Below are 12,144 nucleotides of genomic sequence, written 5' to 3' on the forward strand. Positions count from 1 at the left end.
TGGAAATAAAGAGTCTAGGAATGTTAATGTCGTACCTTTGAAAGTGGCTACAAATCTAAACAAGAATCCAAGGGTGAAGACCACGACTTTTCAGAATAACGTTGGTACAAAGCTGACTTTGAAGGAAATGCAGGAAAAAGAGTATCCTTTCTTGGACTCAGATGTTCCAGCAATTTTTGAAGAGCTTCTGGAATTAAAACTCTTTGAGCTACCTGAAATGAAACGTCCAGATGAGGCTGGGAGGACTAATGATCCAAATTACTGCAAATATCACTGTTTGATGGGCCATCCTATCGAAAAGTGTTTTATCTTTAAGGAAAAGATCATGGACTTGGCCCATGAAGGAAAGATATTGCTTGAAGATGAGAAGGAGAGTTCAAATTAAGTCTCTGTCACTTTTGGTTCACTCGACCTCATAGTTCTTTGCAACTTTATCGAAATACATGATAGTGGTGATGACCTAGCCACATCACCACCACAAATGATTAAATTTGGTGACTTCAAACCAATAGATGTTAATGCATCATCGCTTGTTCCTTTGATGAATAAAGTAATAAGGGAAGATAAACCTCTAGAGGAAAACCAATCTTGCGATGCTTATACTTATGATGAAGGATGGATTTTAGTGACATGAGGAAGACGTTGTAAAACGAGCTTGGAAAGAGAACCAAGTAAGCAAGTGACAAGAGCAAAGATGAAGAAACTACCTAAAACTCAAAGGGTAAATAAGAATGTGAAGAATTCAAGAGTTGGGGGAAATTACTATCAAAAGCAACATTCTCCAGTGACATTAGAGGAATTCTTGCCAAGTTGGTTTCGTGAAAAGATTTCTCATTGTGACACCAAGGCCTCGTGTTGTAACATTGATAAAGAAGAGACAATGGGAGAAAGCTCATCGCCATCATTACCTCCATCACATGAAGGCCCTATAAAGCCTTACTCTGAAGAAGTAGATACTTCTGATGCGAAGTTTACATTCACTAATGATGATCTTTTATTGGGTGAAGTGTTGCATAATCGTCCTTTATATATGGTAGGTTTTGTATGTGGACATAAAGTAAATAGGATCATGGTGGATGATGGATCTGGGGTCAATATTCTCCCTATTCGTACTGTGAAGGAACTTGGAATCCCGATAAATGAACTGTTTAAAAGTCATCTAATGATTCAAGGATTTAACCAAGGGGGGCAGAGAGCCATTTGTGTTGTCAAATTAGATATAACGATGGAAGATATGCGTTTGAGTGCATGGATGCATGTTATTGACTCAAAGACCTCATATAATATCGTGTTAGAAAGGCCATGGATACATGAGAACAAAGTGGTGCCTTCTACCTACCATCAATATTTCAAATACTTTGAAGATGGGGTTCAAAAGAAGGTAGTTATGGATGATGAACCTTTCACCAAGAAAGAAGCACACTTTGCTGATGCAAAATTCTACTTAAAGAATCATGTTTCAAAAAAAGTCAAAGTTGATTATGCGATACCTGCTGACATATCAAAAAAGGTTGATGTAGCACTTGATAATGCGAGGGTCATGATTGAAAAGAGTAAAACGCTTTCAGATATGAGTAAAGTACTTAAGATAAGTGAGGCATCTTCAAGTAAGAGAATGATTCCTATTTCTCACTATGTCCCAAAGACAAACAAAGTCAAGATCCCACCCTCTGAGTTGCAGAGTAGGAAGTTGACATTCCCTATCAAGCAAATTGATGCAATTAAATCACCTTCAAAAATGATAGAAGGATTTGTCAGACCATCGAATCATGATTCACATAAATCACTTCCTAAAAAGCGTACAAATGAGGGTTTTGACCCGAATGCATATAAGTTATTGGTAAAAGCAGGATACAATCCCAATGAAGCTTCTAAAGTAGGGAAGCTTCCAAATGAAGTTATTGAAAGGGCAAATCATGGCCTAAATCCAACTCAAAGGATGATGTTAGAGAGAGGGTATGACGTCAAGAAATTACGCGAAGGCTTGGGTTACAAACAACCATCACCAATTTGAATCTCTATAAAAAGAATGAGCATCAACTATATTACCCCTATGGAAGAACCAATGATGTTCAACAAGAAGTCTTCTGTGTTTGATCAACTTATGGCATGACTCCTAACATTTCTGCATTTGATCGGCTAATAGAATCAACTCCAAAAACTTCAGTGTTTGATCGATTGGGACCAATGAAGAAGAAATACAAGCGCCGAGGAAATTATAGAATAATAGAAGAACGGGTACATGCTCGGGAGTATAATTCACCCAAGAATTGGCCTGGTTTGATTCCTTCTAGAATTAGGTGAGAAACAAAACTTGTAGTTTCATGTGGAGATGTCCTGAGAGCAATAACTCATACCATAGTTCACACTAGGAAGCGAGATGAAGATGAATAAAGTGTGGGATCATCAAATCACATCATAATTTATGACGAAGAAAGTACTTCACTATATGCAAAAATTGAGGATGGGTTTGTTGATATTCATGCATGCCATCACATATCTTTTAATGATGGTGATCCTCAAGAAGATGAGGATGCTGAAGATGCGCCACCTGAACTTGAGGAAAGGATAAAGAATATTGTTGATGCATTGAAGGAAGTAAATCTTGCGGTTGATGATGATATAAGGCCTACATATGTAAGTGCTTCACTGGATGACGATGAAGAGAAGAAATATATTGAGTTGTTTATGGAATTTAGGTATGTATTTTCTTGGAGTTACAAAGAGATATCAAGATTAGACCCTAAAGTTGCAGCTCATCGTCTTGCTATGAAATGAGGCACTCGTCCTGTTAAACAAGCGCAACGTCGCTTTAGACCTGAACTGGTTCCTTTGATCGAAACTGAAGTTAACAAGCTTATTAAAGCAGGTTTCATTCGTGAAGTCAAATATCCTACATGGATTTCAAGAATTGTACTTGTAAGAAAGAAGAATGGCCAAATACAAGTTTTTGTTGACTTTAGAGATCTTAATAATGGATGCCCTAAGGATGAATTTCCTCTTCCAGTCCCTGAGCTTATGATTGATGCCACAACTGGATACGAGGCAATGTCTTTCATGAATGGTTCATCTGGATACAATCAAATTCGCATGGTACCAAGGGATGAAGAACTTATTGCATTTCGCACTTCTAAAGGTATATATTGCTACAAAGTAATGTCTTTTGGTTTAAAAAATGCTGGAGCCACTTATCAACGAGCCATGTAGAATATTTTTGATGACATGCTTCATAAAAATGTTGAGTACTATGTTGATGACTTAGTGGTGAAATCAAAGAAGAGTGATGACCACTTGCAAGATTTGAGAATGGTGTTCAAATGACTTCGAAGATACGAACTCAAAATGAACCCTTTAAAATGTGTCTTTGGAGTTACTTCAGAAAAGTTTCTCAGTTTTATTATTCGACATCGAGGAATAGAGATTGACCAAGATAAGATAGATGTTATTTTGAAAATGCCTGAGCCAAAAAATATTCATGAGTTGAAAGGCTTACAAGGAAAATTAGCATATCTTAGGAGGTTTATCTCAAATTTGGCTGGGAGATGTCAACCATTCAGTCGCCTTATGAAGAAAGATGTTCCTTTTGAATGGGACCAAGCTTGTATCAATGCTTTCAAGAACATAAAGTCTTATATGATAAAACCTCCAGTACTTGTAGCTCCTATACCGGTAAACCATTGATTTTATACATTGCAGTACAAGAAAGGTCAGTAGGAGCACTTCTCGCACAAGAAAATAATAAAGGGAAAGAAAATGACATATATTACTTGAGTAGGATGATGACATAAAATGAGATCAAGTATTCACCTATTGAGAAGTTATGTTTGGCACTCGTATTCTCGATTCAGAAGATAAAGCATTACTTCCAAGCTTATATTGTGCAACTTGTCTCTAAAGCGAATCCTATCAAGTTTGTGATGTCCAAGCCTGTCTTAAGTGATATACTAGCAAGGTGCTACCTCCAGTTTCAATAATTTGAAATTGTGTATATATCTCAGAAGGCAGTAAAAGGACAAGTACTAGCAGATTTCTTGGTCAATCATCCAATTCTGAATAATTGAGAGTTATCTGATGAATTACCTGATGAAGACGCAATGCTAGTGAAAATTCAGCCACCTTGGATGATGTATTTTGATGGTGATGCACATCGTGAAGGAGCCTGTGCTGGAGTGGTATTTGTCACTTCCCATGGACAAGTTTTGTCGTACTCCTTCACTCTAACACAACACTGCTCCAATAATATTGTTGAATATCAAGCACTCTTACTTGGGCTTGAAATGACCATTGATATAAAACAATTGCAACTACAAGTTTTTGGGGATTCCAAGTTGGTGATCAATCAAGTCTTGGGTAATTATGAAGTAAAGAAGCCTGAGTTAATCCCATACTGCAATTATTCTCAAAAGATGATAGGATGGCTTGGAGAGGTGACTATTCAACATGTCCCAAGAAAGGAAAATAAAAAGGCTCATGCGTTGGCAGCTTTGGCTTCTGCATTAGTTTCGCTTGATGAAATGCAAGTTGTGGTTTGCCAAAGATGGACAACTCCGCCTCCAGATGAGCATGAAGAAGAATTTCAACAAGTTATCGCCACTTCAGAGGTTGAAATTGGCGATTGGCGACAACTAATAATAGATTATTTGTGTTATGAAATATTGCCAGAAAACCTTCGAAGAAAGACAGAGATCCGACGACAAGCCCCTCGTTTTCTTTATTACAAAAATATACTTTACAGGCGATCGTTCGATGGAGTTCTCTTACGATATTTGGGGACAGATGAATCTACTCAAGCTATGCAAGAAATACATTCTGGAGTATGCGGAGCGCATCAATTTGGGCTAAAACTTTATTTTCACATAAAAATGATGGGATATTACTAGCAAAGGTGAAAGATTGCCTGGATTACGTCTGAAGATGTAAAGCTTGCCAATTCTATGCGAATTTTATACATCAACCCCCAAAAGTATAACACCCAACAATTGCCTCATGGTCATTTGAAGGTTGAGGTTTGGATGTTGTTGGACCGTTGCCTAAGTCCTCGGGTGGACATTTGTACATCTTGGCTGCAACTGACTACTTCTCAAAATGGACAGAAGCTGTTTCTCTTAGAGAAGTAAAGAAAGAGAATGTCACTAACTTTATTCAAGTTAATATTATCTACCATTTTGGTATTCCTCGATACATATTGACAGATAATGGCAAGCCATTTGATAACAAGTTAATGACGAAGATATGTGATCTTTTTGGCTTTAAGCAACGCAATTCCTCTATGTATTATGCGGCTGCTAATGGTCTTGTTGAAGCATTTAACAAGACACTTTGCAACTTATTGAAGAAAGTTATTTCCAAGTCTAAGAGAGATTGACATGAAAGAATGGAAGAGGCTCTTTGGGCATATAGGACTACGTATCACACGCCAACATAAGCGACTCCCTATTCTCTTATTTATAGAGTTGAAGCAGCTCTTCCACTTGAACGTCAAATCCCGTCATTGTGCCTTGCCATTCAAGAAGGGCTCACTGATGAAGAAAATTCTCGATTACGCCTTGAAGAATTTGAGGCTCTTGATGAAAAAAGATTAGAGGCCCAAAAAAGTCTGGAATGTTATCAAGCTCGTCTAGCTCGATCTTTTAATAAGAAGGTTCATCTTAGATACTTCCAAGTGGGTGATCAAGTTCTTGTTGTAAGAAGGACCATTATTACTTCTCGTCGACCTGGAAGCAAGTTCTCCGGTAAATGGGATGGACCATATGTGGTACAAGAAGTATACTCAAGTAGCGCTTACAAACTAGTTGACTCAGAAGGATTGCGCATTGGCCCTATTAATTGAAAGTTCATAAAGAGATACTATCCTTGAAGAAAAGAAACGCACTTCTTAAGGTACGAGTATAAACTGCATGTTACTCCTGGCCCATAAGAGTATAAACTATGCACGGCACCAAAAAAAATATCCGCTAGGTTGAAAATCTCGAAAGAGGCGGCCTAGGCAAAAGTTAAGACAAAAATAAATAAATAAATAAATAATCACTGACTTGATCCTTTTCACTGAGATACGTAGGCACTTGGAATTACATTCTGAGTTCAGGTACATGAGTATCCAAAGAACTCATAGTCCCTCTTGACCCTCTTCACCGTAGTCCGTAAGTTACATCCTAAGTTTAGTCTCATAAGTTCAAAAAAAATAGGGCACGCTATTATTTGAGCATCATAATGTTCTTGTAGATTATCATATATAATGTGTGAATTAGAGAAGGCCAATCAAGACAGAATTTGATTTGACTTCAAAGAAGTATTTATACAAATTCATAAAGCTATTAGTTGTGATTATTGTACACAGTGTAATTCTATGAACCTTTTTTCCAGCTTCTCTACGCTGAGATATGAATATTTTTTTAATAAGACCATGCGAATATGAATCTGTCAGCTTTCCTGCATGTGAAGATCATTTTTGAAGTTTGTTTAGAATGATCCGGAGAGACTTGAGCTATACATTTTGAATATGTTTTAGATTAAGAAGGTTGGTTTCTGATAAATTAATTCTCTCCTGGCTTTGGTGCTCTCATACAATGATATATCTCTTTTACTATCAAAACACACAAGGTATCGCAACTTGAAGAAGAGGAAGTCAAATCTCTAAAGTAAACCATGATTCAATCTCTAAAAAAAAATAAGTGTTTTATTAGCGCTTAAATTAGTAATTCAATAATCATGGTCATGAATCTCAATAATCATGGTCATGAATCTCAATAATGAACGATTATATTCTTTGAGCAAGACCTATGTCTGATCTAGATGGTGGAAAGTCTTTACAAATCAGGTAAAATTTTTGCTTTAGATGGTGTAAAGTCTTTGGCTTGGACTATAGAATGCCTTTGACTCAGATGGTGTAAAGTCTTTGCCATAAATCATGTAAAGTTTTTGTCTTAGACAGTGTAAAGTCTTTAGCTTGGACTATGGAATGCCTTTGACTTAGACGGTGTAAATTCTTTGCCACAAATCATGTAAAGTCTTTGCCTTAAATGGTGTAAAGTCTTTAGCTTGGACTATAAAATACCTTTGACTCAGATGGTGTAAAGTCTTTGCCATAAATTATGTAAAGTCTTTGCCTTAGACGGTGTAAAGTCTTTAGCTCAGACTATGGAATGCCTTTGACTCAGACGGTGTGAAGTCTTTGCCACAAATCATATAAAGTCTTTGCCTTAGACGGTGTAAAGTCTTTGGCTCGGACTATGAAATGCCTTTGACTCAGATGGTGTAAAACTTTGCCACAAATCATGTAAAGTTTTTGCCTTAGACGGTATAAAGTCTTTAGCTTGGACTATAGAATGCCTTTGACTTAGACGGTGTAAATTCTTTGCCACAAACCATGTAAAGTCTTTGCCTTAAATGGTGTAAAGTCTTTAGCTTAGACTATAAAATGCCTTTGACTCAGACGGTGTAAAGTCTTTGCCATAAATTATGTAAAGTCTTTGCCTTAGACGGTGTAAAGTCTTTAGCTCAGACTATGGAATGCCTTTGACTCAGACGGTGTAAAGTCTTTGCCTTAGACGGTGTAAAGTCTTTAGCTTGGACTACGGAATGCCTTCGACTCAGACAGCGTAAAATCTTTATCATAAATTTTGTAAAGTCTTTGTCTTAAATAGTGTAAAGTCTTTAGCTCGGACTACGGAATGTCTTTGACTCAGACGGTATGAAGTCTTTGCCACAAATCATGTAAAGTCTTTGCCTTCGATGGTGTAAAGTCTTTGGCTTGGACTATAGAATGTCTTTGACTCAGATGGTGTAAAGTCTTTGCCATAAATCATGTAAAGTTTTTGTCTTAGACGGTGTAAAGTCTTTAGCTTGGACTATGGAATGCCTTTGACTTAGACGGTGTAAATTCTTTGCCACAAATCATGTAAAGTCTTTGCCTTAAACGGTGTAAAGTCTTTAGCTTGGACTATAAAATACCTTTGACTCAGACGGTGTAAAGTTTTTGCCATAAATTATGTAAAGTCTTTGCCTTAGATGGTGTAAAGTCTTTAGCTCAGACTATGGAATGCCTTTGACTCAGACGGTGTGAAATCTTTGCCACAAATCATATAAAGTCTTTGCCTTAGACGGTGTAAAGTCTTTGACTTGGACTATGTGATACCTTTGACTCCAATAGAATAAAAGTTTATTGTATATGAAGTAATATTTTCATTTGCTAAAAAAAAATCTGTGTTTTACCCTTTCAAAAGTCGTTTACAACATCATTGGAAGTACATATGTATGATGATGCGATGGTGTCAGTAAAACAAAAATCTGTGTTTTACCCTTTCAAAAGTTGTTTACAACATCACTGGGAGTCCATATGTATAATGATGCGATGGTGTCAGTAAAAAAAACAAACAAAATATACCTCGTATATTAATGAACTTAAGAGGGTATGCAAAAAGGAGCATCAAAATTGTTAATGTCAATGTTGAAAATAAATAAAAGGAGAGAGTCTATAGACAAGTAGTGATGGTGAGGGAGTCCTTCTTTCAAAGTAATTATAATTACTTTTGGGGTTAGGACTCTAGTAGAATGATACAAATTTATTCTCTCCAAATTCTAATTATATGTGAAATTGTAAAAATTTGGGTTATCCGTATTCTAAAAGGAGTGTGTCCTTTCTGAATTCTAATTGGATTTAGAAGACAAAATAAAGGGTAGGCATTTGCTAAAAAAAAACTAAAAAAAAATCTATGTTTTACCCTTCCAAAAGTCGTTTATAACATCACTAGGAGTACATATGTATAATGATGCGATGGTGTCAGTAAAAAAAAAGTACCTCATATATTGATGAACTCAAGAGGGTATGCAAAAAGGAGTATCAAAATTGTCAATGCCAATGATGAAAATAAATAAAAGGAGAGAGTCTATTTATAGACAAGTAGTGATGGTGAGGGAGTCCTTCTTCAAAGTAATTATAATTACTTTTTGGGTTAGGACTCTAGTAGAATGATGCAAATTTATTCTCTTCAAATCCTAATTGATTGTGAAATTGTGAAAATTTGAGCTATCCGTATTCTAAAAGGAGTGCGTCTTTTCGGAATTCTAATTGGATTTAGAAGACAGAATAAAGGGTAGGCATTTGCAAAAAAAAAGGCTCAAATAATAATAATAATAATAATAATAATATATATATATATATATATATATATATATATATATATATATATATATACTCCAATTGGAGTCTCATTATTTACTCCAACTATGTCACTCTAATTGGAGGAACGTATTAATTTAATATGTTCATGGTGCATATTAAATTGCACGACATACTATTATCGTTTAATTAATACTTCAAGCCTAGTCTTTGTATAAAATACTTCGACAAGATTTGAAGTAGGGGGCATTTGTAAATATTAGAATTATATTGAATTTAAATCTGTAAATTAATTTAGACTATATTAAATTCAAGAAAATAGTCCAAATGATGTAGCAATTCAAGTCAAATAAATAATCCACTAAAAGCACATTATGTGTCAAAATTATGTGGCAATCCAAGTCAAATTAAATGAGCCACTAAAATCACACCACGTGTCAAAGTTATATGACAATCCAAGTCAAATTAAATGAGTCATTAGAATCATGTCATGTACCAAAATTATGTGACAATCCAAGTCAAATTAAATAAGTCACTAAAATCATGCCACATGTCGAATTTATGTGGCAATCTAAGTCAAATTAAACGAGCCACTAGAATAATGCCACGTGTATATGTGACATATTTTGACCAATTAAATTAAAGATCTTCATCAAAGAAATCTGATTGGTCAATCCAAACCAACCAATCAAATCACACTCTCATACCACTCCCTACAACTATAAATAGGGGTCTTCATTATTCTGAGAGGTTTTTTTTTTTCAAGAACAAGAAGCAAGAAGAGAGCTCGTGGATCAAAGACCGCAAATTCTCTACAAAGCTACAAAGTTCAAGTAATCAAATTTAAGTTCAAGTTCAAGATCAAGAACAAAAGCAAATATCAAAAAGTTCGAGATCAAGTTACTTGTTCATATTTATTACTCGTCATAACCGTACAAGTGTTCGTGATGAATAATTCAAATCTAAATTTGAAGACGAAGATTCAAGATCAAGTTGTTCAAGCCATTGACTCTAAATCAAATTCAAGTTCAACATATTTCATATTATTTGAAGAATCAGAGGATTATTATAGAGATTGTAACACGCACTACATTTTGAAATCAAATATTATACTTTGTTACTCTAATTTTCCGGTCTTGATTATTTGTTTTTCTCGGCTCGAAAATTTGTTGTTTACAGTTATGTAGTTTTATCTCTCTATTGGAGAGACTAATGTACGTAAAGAAATTGTACACTTTATGAATTCTATGTTTTTAATTTGATGGCCTTAATTAAATCTTTTGATAATTTAATATTGATCCACACTTGACTATAATAATACTAATAAGAAAATTTCTTTATTGAAATTATGTATTGGTACTAACCAAGTATTGCACTGGAAAAAATGAAAAAGACAAAAACTTAGGAAAGAATAAAAAAGAAAGAAGCTAAATGTGGCAGTTAAGACGATTTGATAGGTTCTCCTCTTAGATGTTTGTCAATTTTTTCATCCAATAAAAAATATTAATCTGACATGTTTGTATATCAGTGGTCCATGTTCAGTGTATTTTTAAATTGATGGTAAGGATATTATTAGAATATTAAAAATTGAATAATGTCAAAAAAGAAAGGGGTCATTTTTTTTTAAAACAGATTAAAAAAAAAAAATTAAAATGAAGGATTATATTTCATCTCTCTTATTATTCTTTCTTCATCTAAGTGGAAGTTTTTTCTCCTGTTTCCTCTTAAAATCAAGATTTTGTTGTTTTCTTCTTTCTAAGTGGAAGTTTTTTCTCCTGTTTCCTCATAAATTAAAGCATAATTATGATAAATTTGACTTTGAAGTCTAAATATCATACTTCGACTTGCAATAATTCTTATGATGGCTTTTGAAGTTTAAATACATCCATCAGGGTTGAGTTCAGGGGGAAAAAACTCCTCCCTTTAAACTTTGACGGTTATACATAGTTCAATCTTTCTAAAGAAAAAGAATTCATTACTAACCACAAATGATTCAAATGAGAATCCATGGTAAATAAACGTTTTTATCATAGGTCATTTCTTATAAAATAAGGTCGGATTAATATAAATGGGTTGAAATGGTTTAAATGAATGGATATTTTAATTCATATTAGGGTTCTGTAAGAATCAATAGGGGAGTATAATGTCATCCGAATGTTTGATGTCGCTGGTTTTGTTTGTTTTAGGGGTAAGTATGAGCCAAAAAATAAGGATTGGGGCATTGATGGATCAAAAGGTTAACTCAAATTTTTTATTAAAGGTGACACAAAAGTTTAAAAATTAAGAAAAAAATGACACAAGTCTTAATTATTGAGTAGATGTGATAATTTAAAAGATTAGTGTTAGTGACATTAATTCTAAAATCCTCAAGTTTTATTATTTACATAAAGATCCTATTTTTTTTATACCCACCACCACTCCCTCCCCCTCTGCCGCTACCGTCATTCCTATCCTTTCTACCGCAGCCGCTATCACTACTATCATCCCCTCCCCTATCACCATCACCATTATGTTTTTCTCCTCCTCCACCATCACCATCACCTCATCTTCTACCACCACCTCCTCCTCCTCCTTCACCATTGTCACAACAACCATCACCTCTTCTTCCAATGTCACCACCAACACCACCGACCTTCTCTTCTTCTACAACCACTATTTCTTTCACTAGCTCATCCTCCACCTTATTGTCTATCAAAAATTAAACAGTTGTTGAAATTGCTGCATCAACTATATATAAGTTGCTATAATATTTCAATAATTATTGCAACAACTTAAATAATTATTGAAGTTGTTGCAGCAATCCAAACAACTGTTGAAGTTGTTGTAGCAACTCAGATATCTGTTGCAACAATTATCGCAGCAACTATCATAATTGTTGTAGCAATTACCATAGTTGCTGCAGCAAACTATCATAGTTGCTTGATTTTGTGCAGAATTTCTTTCAACGACTTAAATATACATTTTTTTAAAAAAAATCTCAAAATCAAATCAAAACAGTCCCTAAATATAAAAATAAAAGAAGATAA

This window comes from Solanum dulcamara, chromosome 9 (genome assembly GCF_947179165.1).
Source record: "Solanum dulcamara chromosome 9, daSolDulc1.2, whole genome shotgun sequence".
Classification (NCBI taxonomy): domain Eukaryota; kingdom Viridiplantae; phylum Streptophyta; class Magnoliopsida; order Solanales; family Solanaceae; genus Solanum; species Solanum dulcamara.